The sequence below is a fragment of the Triturus cristatus genome, chromosome 7 (genome assembly GCF_964204655.1).
Source record: "Triturus cristatus chromosome 7, aTriCri1.1, whole genome shotgun sequence".
Taxonomy (NCBI): Eukaryota; Metazoa; Chordata; class Amphibia; order Caudata; family Salamandridae; genus Triturus; species Triturus cristatus.
The window spans coordinates 1,739,943,375-1,739,966,837 of record NC_140590.1 but is presented as its reverse complement, the minus strand read 5'-3'; the positions used below and the strand labels follow the sequence as shown (position 1 = coordinate 1,739,966,837).

At 48.4% G+C, this 23,463-nt stretch overlaps 1 protein-coding gene across 1 annotated transcript in view; it reads left to right on the top strand.

The window, feature by feature from the left end:
* Positions 1 to 6,199: 6,199 nt before the first annotated feature.
* Positions 6,200 to 23,463, top strand: part of LOC146812959 (early activation antigen CD69-like) — a 327,451-nt gene continuing 310,187 nt past the window's right edge. Inside the window, exon 1 of the mRNA XM_085619995.1 lies at positions 6,200 to 6,328. The gene's annotated coding sequence lies outside the window, so the exon portion shown is untranslated. The remainder of the gene's footprint in view (positions 6,329 to 23,463) is intronic.

Here is a 23,463-nt window from a genome sequence, read left to right as displayed (position 1 = left end):
GGGATTCTGGGTAGGAAAACGTTGGGGGATCGACGCAAGCCATACTTCATTGGACTCCCAGAGTGTCTAGTTTTCAGAAATGTGTGGGTTTGGTAGGTTTTCCTAGATGGCGGCGAGCCCAGGGCCAAAACCCCAGGTGCCCCCCCCAGAAAACCTGGTCGTTTTTTATAGGAAGTTTTGAAGTCTCTATAGTACGATTTGGGCCATTTCCTGTTGCAGACACTATGCCTACCCACACAAGTGAGGTACCATTTTTATCGGGAGACCTGGGGGAACACTGGGTGGTAGGAAATTTGTGTCATCTCGGTGATCCTACAAGTTTCTCACACAGAAATGTGAGAAAATAGAATTTTTCAACACAATTTGAGGTTTGCAGGGGATTCTGGGTAGGGAGATGTTGGGAGACCCATGCAACCCATACCTTGCTGGACTCCCCTGGGTGTCTGGTTTTCAGAAATGTGTGGGTTTGGTAGGTTTCTCTAGGTGGCCGCCGAGCCCGGGGCCAAAAACACATGGGATTCCCCTTTCAAAACCAGGTTGTTTTGTGATGGGTAATTTTGATGTCGCCTCAATAGGTTTGGGGCCCTTGCCTGTCGCAGGTGCCTGATCCACCCATGCGAGTGAGGTACCATCTTCATTGGGAGACCTGGGGGAATGCTGCTGTGTAGAAGGAAATTTGTGGATCCACACAGATTCCAGAACTTTCCACACAAAAGTTTGAGGAAAAAAGTGTTTTTTTCAGCTAAATTTAAGGTTTGCAGGGGATTCTCGGTAGGGAAATTTTAGGGGACCCACGCAAGCCATACCTTGCTGGACTCCCCAGGGTGTCTAGTTTTCAGAAATGTGTGGGTTTGGTAGGTTTCCCTAGATGGGAGTCGAGCCCGGGGCCATAAACTCATGGGACCCCACCTTGCAAAACCAGGTTGTTTTGTGTTAGGTAATTTTGAAGTCGCCTCACTAGGTTTTGGGCCCTTGCCTGTCGCGGGTACTTGACCCACCCACACAAGTGAGGTACCATTTTTCTCGGAAGACTTTGGGGAACACGGGGTGAGTGGAAATTTGTGGATCCACGCAGATTCCAGAACTATCCACCACAAAAATGTGAGAAAAATGTGGGTTTTTTGGACAATTCTTTAGGTTTGCATGGGATTCTGGGTAACAGAACCTGGTGAGAGGCACACAAGTCACCCCTTCCTAGACTCCCCTTGGTGTCTAGTTTAAAAAAAAATACAGGTTTTCTAGATTTCCCTATGTGCCGGCTGCACTAGGGCCCAAAATCCACAGGTAGGCACATTGCTAAAAACAAGTCTGTGCCTAGTGGGCTTTCTGCCGCCCTGGGGTGAATCGGGAGGGGATGCCCCGATATGCCCCCAAGGAGGGTAGAAATTCTGGGGCTATGTTCTTGGGGGGGAGGAATTGGTATGCCCATTCTGGGCAGCCCCCAGCCCCCCATGCATAAAAAAAGCCAGTGTAATCTCTGGCGCTTAGTGGGCCTACTTGCCACTGCCTCCATCCGCCCCTCGGTGGGGGGCAGAAAGACTGTGGAATTTTTTTGGAAGGTATTGGCATGCCCATTCTGGGCTGAACTCAACCCTGAATAAAAAAATAAAAAATCTTGAGGCCTAGAGGTCTTTCTACCCCCTCGGGGGCAGATAATGGGCCATTGCCCAATATGCCTCCGGGGAGGGGCAGAAATACTGTGGTAAAAAAATCCCTGGTGCCTAGTGGGCTTTCTGCCCCCCCCGGAGGCAGATTAGGGACTATTGCCCCCATTTGCCCCTGGGGGGGAGAAGAAAGGCTGTTGCATTTTTTCGGGGGTGTTGGGGGCATTGCCATGCCCTTTTTGGGGAGCCCCCACTCCAACGTCAATAAAAAAAAATCCCTGGTTTCTAGTGGGCTTTCTGCCCCTTTCCAACGATACCTCTCCCATCTTTTTCGGTGCTCGGGTGCTGAGATTGCCCCACAAGCACTGAAACTGAGAAACTGAAACTAAGTTTCAGTTTCAATTTTGTTGCAATGACGATCGTGCGCATGTCATTGCAAAGAAATTCACAAATAGGCCTGGGGAGGATGGGGGAGCTCTTCCCCACCTCCGCAAGCAAAAAAAAAAGGGGGCAATCCCTCTGCTGTCTGCAGCAGAGGGATTTCCTTAGCATGTGCTCATCACGGAATGGTTTCGTCATGAGCACACTAGAACTTGTGCTCATGACGGAACCATTCTTTGGTTGTTTGATGGTTTGCCGGGAGCCAGAATCTTCGTTATCCAATGTTCTAGAAACAGTTCTGCAGGGTGCCCCTCTGCTGCTCCAGAAATCCCACAAATCTCAAGTTGTTCCTCTGCGAGCGCCCCTCCTGATCCTCGGCATGCTCCTCTAACTTAATCACCTTCCTCTGGAGCTCTATAACCTTGTCCCACAAGGCCTTGACTTCTGTCTGAGGAACATCCACATTTTGTTCTGTCGTGGTGGCCCTTTCTGAGACCTTACGCAGATGCCCATCTGAGGAGGTTAACATCAAACGCCACGGCATCAATCCTGAACACCATCTCATCCCTCGTCATCTGTATGGCCACCAGGATGTCATTTAAGGAAGGCTCTCGTGTTTCGCCCCCTGCTGCCATTTCTGCGGCTTCATCACCTCATGCGTCTCGTTGATTAGGGCCTTGGGAAAGGGCTGCGCGTAATTCAAGATTTTGTTAGCTTGCGCTCTGTCGCCTCTATCCTTCACCATGATGCGTAAGAGCGTCCCATGTCCTCCGTTCCGATCAGCACCAGCATGCCCCGGGGCAAGCACCCACAAGCTCCTCCCCTTGTAGTACTCCTGCACACCTATCGCACAGGGCCCCATCCGGCCCCACAGGCGTTGTTCACTTAGTGCTCAGCTCGGGCATCGGGTATTTCTAGGCCGCCAACAATAACCCCAAATCCCGCCCAGTCATGCCTTGCCTCTACGCTCACTGATGTATGTCTCAGGCTGTCTAAAACTAGGCACAGATGCGGAGAAAGTGTAGACTGTCCCCAACTCCCCAACAAGTGGTAACTTGACCTCAATTAATCAGCACCTCTCCATCCACCGTCACCAGGCTCAACCAGCTGTCTAAACTGGAAATACAGGCAGACGTCCCTCGATGCCCCCCTCAGTATGGGAATAGCAGCCCCTCCATGTGTGGCCCCCCCCAACGTGATTGTCCAGCAGCATGCGTGGGGCACCAGCCTCCCAGACCATCCGAGACCACGCCGCAGAGAAAGTAGAAAGATGAGGCCTGTGTCGAGCTACTGCTGGCCTCCTCCTTGCAGTCACCTGGCTGGTGGGTTCCAGCACCCACTTGTAGGCTCCCGGGCATCCTTCAGCATCTGTGGCCCGAGCTCTGCTTCCGTGCACCCCCACCAGGCACCCGCAGTCTCACGCAGCTTAATTTCCCCAATAAGCTCAACAAGTCCGATCAGGTCTGGGCCTCTCCCGCCGTTCAGCGTATCTCATTTATGGAGAGCCCACCGCAGAGTCTCTGAGGCGGTGTGCGCGGGCCGCACATATGTTAACGCGCGGCGGTCCATGACCAGCTTAGGGGATGCACTGACCAGTATCCAATGCAGGGTGAGGTTGGTGCCCGTTTGGCACCTCAGGATTATTCAGGATTTCGCCGCGGTTGGACGGAGCTCTGCTAAGCGTGTCCTACTCGTCCATCTTGTTGGCCACTCCCTCCCTTCATTTCTTTTATTGTCTTCATGATTTCATTGCGCAAGATAGTATTTTCTAATTTCTAATTAATGTTTTCTAGTTTCATCTAACTTGGTGATATTAATTTGTTAATGTATTTCTTGCATGAATCATAGGGAGTATTGTTACTTTGGGAGTTGAGTGTGCGATAGAAATTCTCAAAGGTGGACATAATGTCTTTCTCATTCATAGAGGGGATGCCATGTTTGTTAGTGATGGAAGTTATTCTTGCTCTCTGATGATTCTGTTTATGATAAGAATCCAGAAGTTTACAAGCTTTGTTTCGCCCGCAGAAGTTGATGCCATTGTATGTTTGGACTAATAGGTGGGCTTTGTTACTTAAGAACTTATTGCATTTGTAGTTTAACTTGGTAAGTATGTTTAACTGTGTTTTGTCTCTAGTTCATTTGAGGTATTTTTCCAATGTTTTTATCCTCAGTTCTAGTTGGTCGAGGGCTTTATTGTCTAGTTTATTTTTGCTTGCCATAAATTTAATATGTAAACACAAGGAGATGATGGATGGAGTGCTGAAGCTTTTCAACCACTCACCCCCAGTCACAGATCTGGGTTAAATCCATCATCATTCTTTAGCTCACTTTGCCACCCCAGTTCAGACACAGCTATATGCAAATCAGTCCTGACCCTGTGACTCATGGGAATTGTCCATCCCGAACTGCCAAGCCATGTCTTCCCTGGACCGGAAACAAGCATCCTTGGACCGGTTTCGGGCTAACAGCCCTCTTCAGCCAGGCTAGCTTGAATCCAGTGGCAAAGTGAGCAAGGGACCTACATCTGGCCATACCCTGCCAACTTAGGGCGAACAAAGCAAACACAAGGAGATGATGGACGGAGCGCTGAAGCTTTTCAAACACTCACCTCCAGTTACAGATCTGGGTTGAATCCATCATCATTCTTTAGCTCACTTTGTCACCCCAGTTCAGAAACAGCTATATGCATATTAGTCTTGAACCTGTACCCCATGGGAACAGTCCAGCCCGAACTGCCAAGCCATGTCTTCCCTGGACCGGAAACAAGCATCCTGGGACCGGTTTCGGGCTAACAGCCCTCTTCAGCCAGGCTAGCTTGAATCTTTAATATGTGTCCGCTGATGGTACTTTTCAGAGCAGTCCAAATGATCTTGGTTAGAACTGGAGGATCTGTTGAATTCTATGTATTAGTCAATTTCTTTCCTGATGGAGTCCTCTGGAGTTGATGCTGAAGGCAGCACAAGTTACTCACAGTGGGACAGAAAGGTATTCAGTATAGTTGTTTAATCACTCTTTGGCCTCTCGGTAGAGTGCACAGAACAATGATTTCATATTATAGTTGCAATTCTGGTTCTGTACAGATGTGTGTGATATAGTTGTCAAAATGTTAATAAGAAAAAAAGTGAAAGAAAATGCAGTGCTTACAGGTGAGAGGGGGTGTTGTGTGTTTGGGGGTGGTAAATTGAAGCCGATGCGAGGACGCGCATTCAGGAGAGAGTGAAAAGAGAGTGCCGAAGAGGAACGATGATGTGTGCCATATGTAAATGGAGGAGATGTGGCGAGAAAAGGCAGACATGTATGACACAGAGTGAACATAACAAGAGTGATTGTGACACTGAAAAACACAACCCCTTCCGCAGGCCTCAGTAATATTTAATTCACAACCTGACAGTTTCTGAATTAAAACATTTTCAATATTAATTGTTTAAAACAAATGTATTGTTGTTATTTATTTTAAAGAACAACCATTGACAAAGCTGGTAGTCCTTGGTGGTTTTAAGTGTATGTCAGTTGTTGCCTTATATAGCTGGAGGAAATAACAGAAAGCACATCGAGGAACTAATATACTGGTTGGGTGGCACACTGTGGGATTCACAGAAATGTAGTCTGCGTGTTTAAAACGAAATCTTAATTACATAGGCAACGCCCCCTTAGGGCGCCCCACCCCCACACCCGTTTCATCCCACTGAAAGCCCTGCTCTTTTCAGTCCTCATCTAAATGTGACACAAATCCGCCCCTTGGATATATGTTTGTCAATGCCAGAAGAATCAGCAAAATACGGTATTTCACCCCCTAGGAAATGTGAACACAAAAGAGCAAACAATGAAACAACTAGAGAAGTAGTTTCCAGAAGTAAAACTATTTGTAAGCCATTGTTAAAGCAAAACAAGCTAAAATGGCAGGTTATAAAAGCAATAGAGGATTTTACACAAGATCATTCACCGAGTACCACGCCCTGGGACTTGGACTCCAGGGACTGGTACAGAGGAGCATTCTGCGAGCAGTTAGACCTGAGCTGCGAGATGTCAACCGTCTTTGAACAAACACTAAGGTAAGCCCTGAGCAAGCAATGGAACTTTTACTCTTTGAAATAACCTCGCCTGATGTCTTCATACCCGGTGTTGGGGGATGGGAGGAGGTGACGAATCGCACAAGGAAGTAAAACAATCTTTTGACTTAGCCCCGGCAGCCTCCCGGAAAAGCCAGAGAACAGGGTCACCTTCACAGACAGTGGCGTCTCCGCGAACCAGTCGCGCTCGCTAAAGGAACGGGGAAGCAACAGCAATCGGGGACCCTTGTTGCCTCGGGTGAACCCCCTAAAAGGACTCTCTTTGCACTGCAGGTGAGCCATTCCCCCTCTCTCTCCCTCCGTGCAATACTTCAGGCCAGACCTTTCATGCACACTCACCATCTGCAGACACACAGTGCTATTGTAGCGTAGAGAGGCTCGCACACGCTACGTACACCAGGACAGCTTTTGAACGTAGCGAGCGTCTTAACTAAAGCTGCTGCCCAGATTTATACTCACTCCCCTCTAGGGCTGGTCCACCCGGGATCGGGTGGGCGAGCCAATGAAACCTCCACCCAGACTCCTGTCTCGGCTCGAGGTCTTCTGGGAACCAGGAGCCTAAAGCGAGCCGATCGTTCACGGAGGCGATGTGGCCTCATGGCTCCATCTGACACCGGGATGGACATTCAGTGAATCGTGGTCTGCGCCTGTTGTGCAGCGCTGCTATGTCCTTGGGCAAGGTTTGACTGCCTGAAATAAAACCTGGATTCTGTTTGTCACCTACACTCTAATCTCATCCTCTAAGAATGAAGGGTAACCCATAAACCTGGGTCAAAGGGGAATACCCAACTAGTTAGAGGCTGAATTACACAGTTAAACCAGAAAACCTGGGATCAGTCCCAGCTTCCCTACTTGTGACCAAGATGTGTGATCCTAAGCAAACACTTTGTTTCACCCAGCCTCCTTTTTCATTCAGTTCAGCATGTGCACTGTACAAAAAAAACTCGTGTTCGATTTAATAGGATATACAGTTGCTTCGTCTATAATAAGAATAAAAAATTAGCTAGCATTCGCGCCAAGAATTTTCAATTCTATTAAGGACACGGAGGCGAGGATTATGCTTCTCTTTCTATTTATTGCTACTCACAGCAGCCAATGAAAACTTTTCTTATGTAAAACAAACAACATTTCCCATGATGCATATACCACATCACTTCCTGCAGGGCCCCATAAGAGCCAGTAACACCGGAACCAGTCCTCTTTCTTTGCTCCGAACAAAAGTCCAACAAGTATTAAAGTTCAACAACAGCTTCCAACGTGGAAGAACACCAGACCAGCTGGGAAGAACGTCAACCTGCACACCGGATTAATCCATCTTCTTATCAGATCCTGAAAGAACAGAGATAAAACAACCCGTAACTTCTGTAAAATCAGAATATGTATACAACGGGTGGGCAAAAATTACATTACAGTAATTTAACCGGGTGGGATAATCCTCGCCTCCGTGTCCTTAATAGAATTGAAAATTCTTGGCGCGAATGCTAGCTAATTTTTTATTCTATTACAGGACCGGAGGCTTCGTATTATGCTAGTTTAACGCTGATTAAAAACAACAGAGGATATATCACCCACCGGTTTATAATAAAACTGCTTAAACGTTGATTCAGACGACCAGTCTGCAGAATGCATAATATCTTGCACCGTAGAACCCAGCATGAAAGTCTTAGAGGCCATGGCGCCTCGAACAGAATGTGCACCAAACACCTGGGTATCCACCCCTGCTTCATGCATAACATCTTTGAGCCATCTGGCTATGGTAGACGCAGTCACAGGTTTATACGGTTTTTGCAGAGCTATTAACAATTGCACCACACCATCAGGCCGAAGAGACCTGGTACATTCTTCATAAGCCTTGAGGCATTGAACCACACAAAGTTTAGTATTATCGGGAAAAGCATGATAATCCACACTACGTGACATTGTTTTAGTCCTAGCCGTAATAGAGAACGAAACCCCCTCCGGAGTAAATACTCTACCTGTAATATCCAGTGCTCTCACATCTGAGGAACATCTGCAAGCCGCTAAGCAAAGCAACATGGCCAGTTTTGCCGACAATTGTTTCCTGGACAACCTGTTGTTGTCCGGCCAGTTATTAAACAGAGACAGAATCAGTGAGACATCCCACAATGAAGTGTACTTAGGTTTAGGGGGATTAGCTACTCTGATACCCTTCAGAAGTTTACATATTAAGGGATGCATTCCGACAGGCTTGCCCTCAATCTGAGAGTGGCCTGCCGAGATGGCGGACCGAAAGTTATTAACCGAGCGATACGCCAAACCCGCCGCCGCCTTTTCTGACAGAAAATTTACAATGTAGGTTAATCCTGCCCCCACGGGATCCACATGTTGTCCCATGCACCAACGAACCCAGCCTCCCCAGGCCGAAGCATGCCGCTTCCTGGTAGAGGGGGCCCACGCTTGATTGATAAAGCTTGCAGCTTGGCCCGAAAGTCCTGGCATTTGCCAACGTTGCCTGAAAGTCTCCAGGCCATCAGGGACAGGTGCTCCGATAGTACATCGGGTGTCTCTCCCCCTGAGGGCCCTGGAGCATCGTCGAGGACCATGGGATCCTCCTGGGGAAGTCGCAGCTCGCCTCCAGTAACAATGGGAACCAAGGCTGCGACTTCCACAAGGGAGTCACTAAAATCACTTCCGCTTTCTGGCGCATCACATGAGTGAATACGCGGGGGATGAGGCTGAATGGAGGGAATGCGTAATTCAATTTCTGAGTCCACGCTTGCGCAAAGGCATCCATCGCCAGCGCCAGAGGGTCCGGCCTCCAGCTGAAGAAACTCGTCATCTGACGGTTCAGTCTGGAGGCAAACAGGTCTATCTCGCAAATCCCCCAAATCTCCTGTAGCCACAGGACCACTCGTGGGAGAAGTTGCCAATCGCTGTAGTCCCTGAGGTGGCGAGAATTCCAATCTGCCACCACATTGGACTGACCCGGGATGTATTCCGCTATCACCGAGATCTGTTGGTTCAGGCAATAATGCCAAAAGGCTTTTGCTATCTCCACCAACATTGAGGACCTCGTGCCCCCCAGTTTGTTGATGTACCGAACCGCCGATATGTTGTCCATCCGAAGAAGGATGCAACATGAGGTCCGTTTGGAAGCCAGCGTCCGGATCGCAAACTAACCTGCCAGGAGCTCTAGACAATGTATATGAAGATCTAACTCCTCTAGGGACCAACGTCCCCCTGTGGAAATATTTCCGCAGCGCGCTCCCCAACCCCAACGGCTGGCGTCGGATTCTATGACTACCTCTGGGAGAGAGCCAAAATTTGCTCTGCCGTTCCATGCTTCGACGTGGGCTAACCACCATTGCATCTCCTCCCTCACTTCTTGAGAAAGAGGGACTATGTCCGTGTAGGAGAAGCCCTTTTGTAAGTGCTGAATTTTGAGACGTTGAAGGGCCCTGTAGTGCAGGGGACCCGGAAATATCGCTTGAGTGGACGACGCAAGAAGACCCACTATCCAGGCAATCCTCTTGAGCGAGACTATCTGTTTGGTCAGGAACGAGCGAAGCTCCTTCTTTATATCCCGAAGCTTGGAAATTGGAAGACTGAGTTGGGCCGTCTGCGAGTCTATGACGAACCCGAGAAAATCTATCTTCTGTGTGGGAGACAGGACCGATTTCTGTTCGTTGACCACAAACCCCAGGTTCTGAAGAGTATGAAGGGTCATGCGCAAGTGGAGCGTTACTAACTCTTGAGATTGTGCCATGATGAGCATGTCGGCCAAATAGACAATCATGCGAACCCCTTGTTCTCTGAGGTAAGCAACGACCGGTTTCAGAACCTTGGTGAAGCACCATGGTGCTGAGGAAAGTCCAAAAGGAAGGACCAAATATTCGTACCATCGGTTCCGCCATTGAAAATGAAGGAAGCGGCGATGGGGGCGATATATGGGAACGGACAGATAGGCGTCCTTCAGGTCCAGCCGGACCAACCAGTCCCCCTGTTTTAGTAAGTCCGCAAGCAGATGGATGCCCTCCATATTGAAGTGTTTGTAGGTCAGAAAGTGGTTGAAATCTTTCAAATTGAGTACCAACCTGTAACCACCGCCTTTCTTCTGCACCAGAAAAACATTGCTGCAGAAACCGCGAGGGCCCTCGTTGCAAGGTGCTATCGGGCGTTTCCGCAGCAACTCTTCTATTTCTGAATCTATAAAATCGCACTCGAGTTGGGAAAAAGAAAGCTGTCTGGGGCGATGTACCTGACGGGGAGTCTGAAAAAACTCTAGGTGGAACCCCTGAACTGTCTGTAACACCCATGCGTCTTGTGAGATCTGAACCCAATTGTGATAGAAATACCGAATACGCCCCCCCCAAGGGAAGAGGAAGTAAATCTGGAGCGCTCACCTGAGGACTCGGTGGCCTGGAATCCTCCACGATAGGATCCCTTGTTAAAGCGCCGCTTGTTGAAGCGCTGCCTGGTGGGGTAGAAGGTGCCACCGCGGGTGGAGTCCCAATCACCTCTGCCACATCCGAAATCTCCTCGCTGAGGACTTTGGGAATGCTGATGGCCAAACGAGCGTCCCCAACCTCGTCCGGCCCTGTTGAAAACACCGGCGTGGAAAACGCATTTAATCCCGGCCTGAGCCTTATCCAGGGTCGTGAACGTGCCCACGTACTTTGCAACGTCCTTGACGAACCGGTCACCAAAGAGGTTGCCGTCAGCCAACGGCCCAGGTTCCGCCGCAGCCAACTCTGTAAGATTAGAGTCCATGCGCATCAATATTGACTTCCTGCGCTCATTTGAAATCGCGCAGTTGGCTTTCCCGAGCAGGCAGATAGCCCGTTGGGTCCAGCCTGCCAGCACATGGGAATCAATCGTGCTCCCCGATTCCTGTGCCTCCAGAGCCATCTCCATTATTTTCGCTAGGGGTCCGACCACGTCCAGGAGCTTATCTTGGCAACCACGCCAAGCGCGATCTATCCCCTTCTTGGGGTCTTTGGCGAATTTTTTCAGGAATGTAAGCATGCTAGGATCAATGTCCGTCGTTTCCGCCACCTTTTCCGAGAGGTCCGGTCTGGGACATTCGGACCGCAGCCTGTTGCGCACCTCCTTATCAAAACCCTTGCGCAAATTCTCCTGCAAGTACGCAGCCACCTCGGGGGCGGGCAACCAGTCCGAGGATCTGGAGTGAACGATATCCGAGGGGTTGAATGTAAAGGGCATGGGGGCCGGCGGGGAAGGCTCCACATGTTTGGCCTTCCGGGACTTCTTCCTAGGAAGGGAGTCATCCGGGGTGTCAGAAGAGGTGGAAGTAGACTCTGAGTCAGTGTCCTCTACCCTCTCACGCTCTCTAACCGGGCGCGGAAGTGACTCATAAGAATCGGAGTGCGACCAAGACTTAGCCCGGGAGTCTCCTGACGTCCCCTCTGGCTGTTTAGTGAAGCCATGCTGCTTCGCAAATTTTTCCAGCTACTTAGTAATAGGCTTTAAAGCAGTCGCCAAAGCTTGCTGTACAGTTCCCGGGACAGCCTTTTCCAGGGCCTTGTTGACCGACTCCTGCACGGAAGCGTCCAGGCCCTCAACAATATTATCTTCAATGGCAGGTCCTCCTACCTCCTCTTCATACAAGGTATCATCCTCCTCCTCATAATGTACCCAATTATCCATACTGGAACCAAACTTGTAAACGTATTTGCTCATAAAGCAATAGTAAGGAGGGATAATCCAAGGGGGGAGCCAACCCACCGCACAGCAGCACCGGTACCTAGCTCCTCAGCAACAGCTGTAGATTAATTATTACAGCCCTCAGGGCGTAGTGGAGCCAAAGAGCAAGAATCAAATCCTAGGAGGTTTGCACCCTCCAGGCCCAGGTCATTTTTGCAGCCAGCCAGGCGTCATCAGTGCTCTCTAATGAAAAACGCAGCCAGAATGGCAAAAAACGAAAGCAAAACACCTAAAGCCGGGCAGTTACGACGTGCGTAGCCCAAATCCTACTAAAAATAGCCCGATTGGGCTACGCACGTGGAAACACGATCGATAGCAAAATAAATAAACAAATAAGGCTCCTGGTGTCACTGGCAGACAAGGGAAGCCTGAGCGCCACTTAGTTCTCCTCAAATCACCCGCCGAAGGCGGGGCAGTACCGTGCCTGTTTGAAACCTTTTCCAGTAACCAGCGCGCGCTCACGCGCTGCCCGGAGACACCGGTGCTGCGTTCTAAGCGCCGCCTCACACGTTAATCACTGTGCCGGAGCAGCCCTCGCTGCAATCCATGGCCCTGACTCCCCCGCTGTAACCGGGGACGCGTAGCGCCTCAGCGCGTCACTTCGTCAAATGGATCGGGACTGTAAGCGAGCGCGCGAACATAACACAATTGAAATCGCTCGCGCCACAAGTCTGCCAATGGTAACTAGCTCGCAATCACAATGCCATAACATAAACCATCAATAATGTCCCAAAAGAAACGGAGCTCTCAACTTAACTGTCTGCGTGAGCAGCAAAGAAAGAGGACTGGTTCCGGTGTTACTGGCTCTTATGGGGCCCTGCAGTAAGTGATGTGGTATATGCATCATGGGAAATGTTGTTTGTTTTACATAAGAAAAGTTTTCATTGGCTGCTGTGAGTAGCAATAAATAGAAAGAGAAGCATAATACGAAGCCTCCGGTCCTGTAATAGAATCAAGGCAACACGTATGTCCACATGACAACGGACTTGCTTCTGAGTCACGGATAACATTGTCTTCAGGGTGGGGAAGGGAATGTTACCCAAGTTCATGTTTAAATCTATCGCTTTTAATAAATGCCTCATTCCGGATGTGCTAAAGTGAAGCGCTCCAGTGTACTAGAAACATGTTTATTTGAATTCTGAAGACCCTCATTACATTCTAAGATGATGTTTGCATGATTTGCATGCCAAATATTTTTGAGGCTCAGCTCGTGCACAACCTCTTAGAGCCAGGGCCCACTCTGGGCTCGGCTCTGGCTCCGCTGACCCTGTTAATTGCTGCCCGCCTCTGGTGCTAATGACTTCATTAGCACTTCTCAGAGTGCCTTGAAAGACACAAGCTCAGGATGTGTGCTGTATAAGAAGAAATTCTTTCAGTACACACTCAGGTCACATATTCATATGTGTAAATTACTTCATCCACATGCCTCTGAAAACTGGAGGGCCGGAGATCTGACGCCCAGGCACACGAGCTGCCCCTGCTTGAGATGCACCAATGGGCGTCGTTCTAGAGGAGTGGAAGCCTAGCCTGCTGGTAATATTTCGTTGAAGTGGGCGTGGCTCTTGAGAAGCATGTTAGCCCAGATTGGCGGCTTGCTAGAGTTTCTCTTTTACATGTTCATGATAGGAGGTTAAATGTGTGTTTACTCTTGTATTTTAGTTTAAAAGACATTATTTTAGAAACTGCATTTTATCAGTAATTCCTTGGTATTTTTATTCAAGGATGAAATATTTAACCTCTTGAAACTTTATACATGCCAAATGTCACCAGTGAAAAACTAAATTACGGTTGTGTACACATAAAATACGTGTAATATGTATGATTTTTTAATGCCTCAGCTCTTGTCTCAGGTGTCTTATACACACACATCATTAGGTTAATCGTTCAATTAAGAGGTGATTGGCATCACGCTTGCCCACCCACACAATTGTGGTACCATTTTTATCGGGAGACCAGGACGCTCCAAGGCATAGGCGAACACCTCGATAGTGTAAAATTCAATAGTCGAAGAAAACACAAGAGCTTGAGGCCAAACTAGCTCTCCGATTGTGTACGCTCATATGATACAACATTTTGGAAGTTTTTGCAGTAATATTCTTCTGGTGCGTACGCTTCAAATCACACCAAGGCATCCTTTTGTAGATGTGATGTTTATTGTGAAAGAGCCGACATAAGTTACAGGCGTGCTCCTTCACTTCATGAAGGCTTCAGCAACATTAATGATACCTCCAACTTCACCAATTCATCTCTTACTTGTAAGAAATCACCGTACCTTGGGACCGTAAGTTCAAGCACCTGTACACACAGCAAAGTGCATCGAACCTTAACCCCTTCGCTGCTAGGCCTCCCCCCCCTTCCCCCCGCTAAGCCTTATTTTTGGGTATTTGGGGTAGTTTGCGCTTAGGCCCCTGTAACATTTTGTCCACATAAGGTATCCATGTCAAATTTGCATCGTTTTCTTCCAACATCCTGAGGATTTTAAAGGTACCCAGGGTTTGTTCATTCCTATGGAGGGGTCCGAGAAATTGGCCAAAATACAGCAATTTTTTTGTTTTTAGGAAAATGGGAAAAAAATGCTGTAGAAGAAAGCGTCTGTTTTTTCCCCTGCATAAGGTATCAAAAAATGGTTTGTGGTGCTTAAATCACCATCTTCCAAGCTTTCAGGAACAGGCAGACTTCTGTCAGAAAACTAACATTTTCTACACAGTTTTGGCATTTTACTGGGACATTGCCTATTTTTCCTATTTTTTGTGCTTTGAACCTCCTTCCAGTTAGTGGTAGAAATGGGTGTAAAAGCAATAATGGATCCTGGCAAACTATACATTTTTGAAAAGGAGACACAATTCTGAATTCAGCAAGGGATCATTTGTGTAGATCCTTCAAGGTTTTGCTTTATAAACTAATACATAAAATAAAAAAATATTGATATTGAGCTGAAAAAAACAGCCATTTGTGCCAACATTTTCACCTGGAACGTCTTCTAAGTATTGCAGATTTTTTAAAAGCAATATACCGTTACGTCTGCTGGACCCGTCTGGTTGTGGGGATATATAAGACTTGTAGGTTCACCAAGAACTCAAGGCACCCAGAGCCAATAACTGAGCTGTGTATTGCAATGGTTTTTCATTGTGTACCGGGTATATAGCAATACATTTAGGAAGCTATAAAAGAGTGAAAAATAGGTACCAAGGAAACCTATATATTTCCAAAATGTGAACAAAATATAGAGTTTAGTAACGGTGGGTATTTGCACAATTCTGAAATTGTGGGTACCCATACAAGCATGTGATTTAGAGGACATTTTTCAGAATGACTTCTTTTTTACACATTCTTACATTTGGAAGGCAGAAATACAAAGAAGTCAATTGGTAATAACGCTTGCTCTACAATTCTGTGTTCTCCTAAGTCTCCTGATAAAAATGGTACCTCACTTGTGTGGGTAGGCTTAGTGCCTGCAACAGAAACAGTCCAACACACAACATGGACATATCACATTTTCCAGTGAAAATTGACTCTTTTATTTGCAATGTGCCTAGCTGTGGATTTCGGGCCCTAGCTCAGCCGGCACCTAGGTAAACCTAGCAAACCTGTACACTTTTCAACACTAGTCACCCCAATCCAGGATGGGGTGAGTTTTGTGGCTCTCACCAGGTTCTGTTACCCAGCATCCTTTGCAAACCTCAAACTTTGTCAAAAAACCCACATTTTCCTCACATCTCTGTGATGGAAAGTTCTGGAATCTGTGTGGATCCACAAAGTTCTACACACCCAGCATTCCCTCAAATCTCTCGATAAAAATGGTACCTCACTTGTGTGGATAGGCCAAGTGCCCTTGACAGGAAACGGCCCAAAAAACAACACAGACACATCACGTTTCCACAGAAATCTGACCCTATATTTGCAATGTGCCTAGCTGTGGATTTTGGGCTCAAATTCAGCCGGCACCTAGGGAAATCTAGCAAATGCATACATTTATGGTAACTAGACACCCAGAGAGATCCAGGATGGGATGACTTGTGTGGGTTTCATCAGGTTCTGTTACCCAGAATCCCTTGCAAACTTTGTAAAAATAAAAACGAATTTTCCTTACATTTCTGAGATGGAAAGTCCTGGAGTCGGCGGAGAGCTACAAACATCCACTTCACAGCATTCTCCCAAGTCTCTTGATAAAAATAGTACCTCACTTGTGTGGGTAGGCCTAGTACCCGCAACAGGAAACGGCTCAATTTTGGACCCTAGCTCAGCCGGCACCTAGGTAAACCTAGCAAACTTGTACATTTTTCAACACTAGTCACCCCAATCCAGGATGGGGTGAGTTTTGTGGCTCTCACCAGGTTCTGTTACCCAGAATCCTTTAAAAACCTCAAACTTTGTCAAAAACCCCACATTTTCCTCACATTTCTGTGATGGAAAGTTCTGGAATCTGTGTGGATCCACAAAGTTCTACACACCCAGCATTCCCTCAAATCTCTCGATAAAAATGGTACCTCACTTGTGTGGATAGGCCAAGTGCCCGTGACAGGACACGGCCCAAAAAACAACACAGACACATCACGTTTCCACAGAAATCTGACCCTATATTTGCAATGTGCCAGCTGTGGATTTTGGGCTCAAGTTCAGCCGGCACCTAGGGAAATCTAGCAAATGCATACATTTATGAAAACTAGACACCAAGAGAGATCCAGGATGAGATGACTTGTGTGGCTTTCATCAGGTTCTGTTACCCAGAATCCCTTGCAAACTTTGTAAAAATAAAAACAAATTTTCCTTACATTTCTGAGATGGAAAGTTCTGGAGTCGGCGGAGTGCTACAAACATCCACTTCACAGCATTCTCCCAAGTCTCTTGATAAAAATAGTACCTCACTTGTGTCGCAGGCCTAGTACCCGCAACAGGAAACGGCTCAAAACGCAATGTGGACACATCACATTTTTCCAGTAAAAACTGACCCTTTTTTCGCAATGTTTCTAGCTGTGGATTTTGGACCGTAGCTCTGCCGGCACCTAATGAAACCTAGCAAACCTATACATTTTTTAAAACTAGACATCCAGGGGAATCTAGGACGGGGTGACTTTTGTGACTCTCACCAGGTTGTGTTACCTAGAATGCAAACACAAGGAGATGATGGACGGAGCGCTGAAACTTTTCAGACACCCCCAGGCACAGATCTGGGTTGAATCCATCATCATTCTTTAGCTCACTTCACCACCCCAGTTCAGACACACCTATATGCAAATCAGTCTTGACCCTGTGCCTCATGGGAACAGTCCAGCCCAAACAGCCAAGCCATGTCTTCCCTGGACTGGAAACAAGCATCCTGGGACCGGTTTCGGGCTAACAGCCCTCATCAGCCAGGCTAGCTTGAATCCAGTGGCAAAGTGAGCAAGGGACCCACGTCTGAGCAAACCCTGACAACTTAGGGCAAACAAAGCAAACACAAGGAGATGATGGATGGAGCACTGAAAACTCACCCCCAGTCACAGATCTGGGTTGCATCCGTCATCATTCTTTAGCTCACTTTACCACCCCAGTTCAGACACAGTTATATGCAAATCAGAATCCCTTGCAAACCTCAATCTTTGTAAAAATAAAAAAACATATTTTACTCACATTTCTGTGATGGAAAGTTCTGGAATCTGTGTGGATCCACAAACTTCCACACACCCAGTATTCCCCAGGTCTCCCGATAAAAATCTAACCCTCTTGTGTGGGGGGCCTAGTGCCCGTGACAGGAAACGGCCCAAAACATCCTGTGGAGATTTCAAAATTATCAATTACAACAATACCTTGTTTTGCGAGGGAGTCAGCTGCGATTTTGAACCTGGGCTCGGCGGCGATCTAGGGAAACCTACCAATCCCTAAACATTTCTGGAGACGAGACTAACGGGGGAATCCAGGGAGGTGTGACTTGCATGGATTCCTCAATGTTTTCCTGCTCAGAATCCCCTGCAAACCTCAAATTTAGCTGAAAAAAATTACATTTTTCTCACATTTCTGTGTGGGAAGTTTGTGGGATCTCTGGGTTGACACAAATTTCCTACCGCCCAGCATTCCCCCTGGTCTCCCGATAAAAATGGTACCACAAATGTGTGAGTGGGCCAAGTACCTGTGACAGGCAAGGGCCCAAAACGTATTGTGGAAACATCAAAATTATCTATCACAAAACAACCTGGTTTTGCAAGGAAGAGGGCACATGCATTTTTGGTCCTGGGCTCGGTGGCCATCTAGGGAAACCTACCAAAACCCCACATTTCTGAAAAGTAGACACCCTGAGGAGTCCATAGTTATCCTACATTTTCCTTACATTTCTGCCTGGGATCACTGCGCCAGCAACATGTCTTACCACCCAGCGTTCCCCTTGGTCTTGCGATAAAAATGATACTTCCCTTGTGTGTGTATCCAATGCAGAATCACCTAAAAACGTATTTTAAAAAAATATAGCGCTTAGAGTTTGCTGTGCTATCCCCTCAATCCCTATGTTTTTGGTCCTTCACAGTCGCATGCCCTTGTTCCACCCACACAAGTGAGATATCATTTTACTCGGAAGACTGAGGGAAACGCTGAGTGGTAGGACATTTGTGCCGGTGTGGTGATCCTAGACAGAAATGTGAGGAAAATGTGATTTGTTTTAGCTAAATTTAAGGTTTGCATAGGATTCTGGGTAGGAAATCATTGGGGGATCCATGCAAGCCATACCTCCCTGAACTTCCCCGGGTGTATTGTTCTCAGAAATGTTTGGGTTTTGTAGGTTTCCCTAGGTGGCTGCTGAGCCCGGGACCAAAATCACAGGTGACTCCCTTGCAAAACCAGGTAATTTTGTGATTGATAATTTTGATGTCTCCACAATACGATTTAGGCCCTTCCCTGCTGTGGGTGCTTACCTCACCCACAAAAGTGAGTTACCATTTTTATTGGGAGACCTCGGGAACACTGAGTGGTAGGAAATTTGTGTCAGCCCAGTGATCCCACAACTTTCCCACACAAAAATGTAAGAAAAAAGTGATTTTATCAGCTACATCTGAGGTTTGCAGGGGGTTCTGGGTAGGAAAACTTTGGGGGATCCATGCAAATCACACCTCCCTGTATTCACCCGCATGTCTAGTTTTCAGAAATGTGTGGGTTTGGTAGGTTTCCATAGATGGCCGCCGAGCCCATGACCAAAAACGCAGATGCCCCCTATATCTCACAAAAAAACCTGGTTTTGCAAGGGGGCACCTGAGTTTTAGGTACCAGGTTGGGCAGGCATCTCGGGAAACCTACCAATCCCAGACATTTCTGAGAACTAGACACAAGGGGGAGTCCAGGGAGGTGTGGCTTGCGTGGATCCCCCATTGTTTTCTTACCCAGAATCCCCTGCAAACATCAAATTTAGCTAAAATAAAAATCACATTTTCCTCACATTTCCGTGTGGGGTTACTGTGCTGGGACAAAATATCGACTACGCAGCGTTCCCCTTAGTCTCCTGAATAAAATCATACCTCACTTGTGTGTGTGGGGCAAGGGCCGGCTACTGAGAAGGGCCAAAAACATAGAGATTGAGGGGATAGCACAGTAAGCTCTAAGCGCTATATTTTTTTTATGTTCATTTTTAGGCTGACTCTGCATTAGACACCCACATAAGTGTGGTATCATTTTTATCAGGAGACCAAGGGGAATGCTGGGTGGTAGGCTATTTGTGCTGGTGTGGTGATATCAGGCAAAAATTTAAGGAAAATGATTTATTTTCAGCATAATTTGAGGTTTGCAAGGGATTCTGGGTTGGAACACTTTGAGGGATCAACGCAAACCACACCTTCCTGGACTCCTCAGGATGTCTAGTTTTCAGAAATGTCTGGGTTTAGTAGGGTTCCCTAGATGCCCACCGAGCTCGGAACCAAAGGCACAGGTGACTCCCTTGCAAAACCAAGTTTATTTGTGATCGATAATTTTGAAGTCTTAGCAGTATGTTTTGGGCCATTTCCTGTTGAGTGCACTAAGCCTAACCACACAAGAGAGGTATGATTTTTATCGGGAGACTTGGAGGAATGCTGGGTGGGTGAAGGTTTGTGGCGCGCCGCATATTCTAAAACTTTCCATCACAGAAATATGAGGACAATGTGTTTCCTTTTACAAAGTTTGAGGTTTGCAAGGGATTCTGGGTAACAGAACCTGGTAAGAGCCACACAAGTCACCCCATCCTGACTTCCCCTGGGTGTTTAGTTTGCAAAAAAGATACAGGTTTACTAGGTTTCTCTAGGTGCCGGCTGAGCTAGGGTCCAAAATCCACAGCTATGCACATATCAAAAACAAGCATTGGCATAGCCAATAGGTCTCGCCTGTGGGACCTTATAAGTGTTTAGCCATGCAACAGTTGGTGTTGTTGCACCAAGGATATTGTGCTGCTTAATTAAATACTTATAAGGTCCCAAAAGCAAGACCTATTGGCTATGCCAATGCTTGGATGCAAGGCGGAGGGGAGAATTGTGCAAGGCGGAGGGGAGAAGGGTGCAAGGCAGAGGGGAGAAGGGTGCAAGGGGAAGGTGGAGAAGGGTACAAGGCAGAGGGGGAGAAGGGTGCAAGGGGGAGGGCGAGAAGGGTGCAAGGCAGAGGGAAGAAGGATAAAAGGCGGAGGGGAGAAGGGTGCAAGGTAGAGAAGTGTGCAAGTCGGAGGGCGAGAAAGGTGCAAGGGGGAGGGGGAGAAGGGTGCAAGGGGGAGGGGGAGAAGGGAGCAAGGCAGAGGGGGAGAAGGGTGCAAGGCAGAGAAGGGTGCAAGGCAGAGGGGGAGATGGGTTCAAGGTGGAAAAGGGTGGAAGGCAGAAGGGGAGAAGGGTGCAAGGCAGAGGGGGAGAAGGGTGCAAGGTGGAAGGGGAGAAGGGTGCAAGGCGGAGGAGGAGAATGGCGCAAGGTGGAGAAGTGTGCAGGTGGAGGCGGAGAAGGGTGCAAGGTGGAGGGGAGAAGAGTGAAAGGTGGAGGGGGGGAAGGGTGAAAGGTGGAGGGGGAGAAGGGTGCAAGGCAGAGAGGGAGAAGGGTGCAAGTCGGAGAAGGGCGCAAGGTGGAAGGGGAGAAGGGTGCAAGGCAGATGTGGAGAAGGGTGCAAGGCAGATGTGGAGAAGGGTGCTAGGCGGAGGGGGAGAAGGGTGCAAGGCGGAGGGGGAGAAGGGTGCAAAGCAGAGGGGAGAAGGGTGCAAGGTGGAGAAGGGTGCAAGGTGGAAGGGGAGAAGGGTGAAAGGCAGAGGGGGAGAAGGGTACAAGGCAGAGGGGGAGATGGGTGCAAAGCAGAGGGGTAGAAGGGTGCAAGGCAGAGCACGAGGAGCATCTAGCAGCACCAGCCCTGTCAGCAGTTTTTACAGACCCCTATACAAATAACTATGTAGGGCCCCAAGTCACAAGCGCCTGTTTCAAAGTTTAAAAATAAAGTGTTATGGGAAAGAGAAAACACAGTAGCTCCAGTCTCCGCCACCAACCAATGATTTCAAATGCGTCAGCTGACATGAAAAAACACAAAATGCTAGCTTCAACACCTATGCATAGATTTTATAGCACAAGCACCGGTGCTGTCAAACTGCAGGGTCTGAGGAAAAGAGTCCCTTTGGCAGTCCTTGAGTGTCTGTATCAAGGTGTGACTGCATCAGTGCTCCCTTTACACGCGGTATCGCAATCAGCTGCTGTCTACTCCCGCGCGTGGCGGTGTCTGGGGCCTCAAAATATATTATGATGGTGCCGAGGCCTCTAAACAGCAGCAGGCTTGGTATTAGCGAGAACATGCTCTGCATGCAGTGTGGACCCGTTCTCATCAGAGCTGTGTGGGCCAGACATGGCTGGGGCTGGAAGCTTCTCATCACAGCCAGCGTGTTTACCAAGGAGACGTGTCCTTGGCAACCACTGACCCCATATTCATTCTCTGCAGGTCTCACTAGAGAAGTAGCCGATCCCGAGCTGGCGGGGGCCTGAGGGGCGGCCGGACAGGGCTAAAGTCAGCGGGTCTTTATGAGGGCAGCAACTTCTGCTGGTAGCGAGAGGAGGGGGGCGGGGGGTGCACAGCGAGGGATACAGGTGAGAGGGGGGAGAGTGTGGAGGGCTAGAAGGGACAGAAGGTGAGAAGGGGGTGAGAGTGGGCGCGAAAGGAGGGAGGGTGCAGAGAGATTCAAAAAGGGGCGAGTAGGAGGGTTTCAAGGTGGGGAGGGGTGAATGTAGCAGAGAGAGGAAGAGACACAGGATACAGGTGTGACAGGGGGAAGGTGGCACAGGGAGGGATACAGGTGAGAAGGGTGCAAAGGAGTGGGGAGGGAAGGTAGCAAAACGAAGTAAAGGGAGGAGCCAGGTGAGTAAGAGGGATGTAAATATATTAGAAAAAGAAGGCATTAGGGAGCGAGAGAGAGAGAGACAGGGATGGGGCTTGTGAAAAGGGGAGACGCGAGAGAAAGTGACTGAGGATGAAACCGATGCAGACAGGAAGTGAGACAGTGAGCAGATGGGTAAATGAAGTATGGGGGAAGAAGGAAGTGGGTGAGCGAAAGGCCTTGGAGAGATATCGAGGAACGAGGAAAAAGAGAGGCCAGAGGGAGCATATGTGACTGGAAGGAAGAGGCCGGGTGTGCAGAGAGGCCGTGAGAAAGGGGTGCAGGGCGAAATGAGAGCGGGTCAACAGCGGGGAAACAGGTGGGGGCGAAGTGGAACAGGAATATATAGAGGCAGACAAGGGGAGGCCGACGAGCAGGAGAGAAGGGGAGATCAGAGGGGCGAGGAGGCGAAAGAGAGGGGGGCTAAGTGAGTGGGTGAAATGGGGAGAAGGTGGAAGGGGAAGCGGCAAAAAGCAGAGCAGGTGGAAAAAAAAGGAGCTCAAGGAAATCTGATGCTGGAGGCGAAATAACGACAGATGTAGAGAAGCACGGGGTGAGACGGGGTTGAAGGGAAGACAGGGATCAATAGAAAAGAGGTGTGTAGCAAGAGGAAGGGGAGGAGAGGTGGATGAAAATGAGGGAGAAAGAAGGGATCATAACGGAGCCATGAAAGAAAAATGAGATAAGAAGTGCAAAAAGGAGGTAAAGGGGAGGGGCGTGGTGAAGAGGGGAAGGTTCCCAAAGCAGCGGAGAGACACTAAAATGTTATGAAAGACGGTGTCCAGGAAGAAAGTGCAGGGGGTGGGATAAAGGTGAGAGAGAGGAAAGATCGCAGGTTAGGAGAGAGGGGATGGAGAATAGAAAGACAAGAAGAAACGGCGTGCCGCTCGCGCCAGGGATAACAGGAGGAGAGGCACAGATAAGACAAGGAGAAGGTGCACGGCCGTAAAAGTAACGCGTCCGCGATAATACTGGCTCACTGAGAACAGCAAAGCGGTCGCGAAAGTGAAAGTGGTCGTGATCATGCGCAGTGAGTGATGCACCTAATAAGCATGACGAGGAAAGCCATATGGCGCCTCTGGTCGTAAGCGCGTGCCCGCACACATGCACGCAAGCTGTAGGCCGGCCATGGTAGATTTTTTGAAACCCTTACTAAAAGTCTTGCCAGATCTGCGCATGCGCTGGGTCAGGCGAGACCTAAAAAGGGTACATTTTCAGTGTAAAAATGTGATGTGTCCACATTGCATTTTGGGATGTTTCCTGTCGCAGGCACTAGGCCTACCCATACAAGTGAGATGCCATTTGCATCGGGACCCTTGGGGGAAAAGCTGGGTGTGTGGAAGTTTGTGGCTCCCCGCAGAGTCCAGAACTTTCCTTCACAGAAATGTGAGGAACAGTGATTTT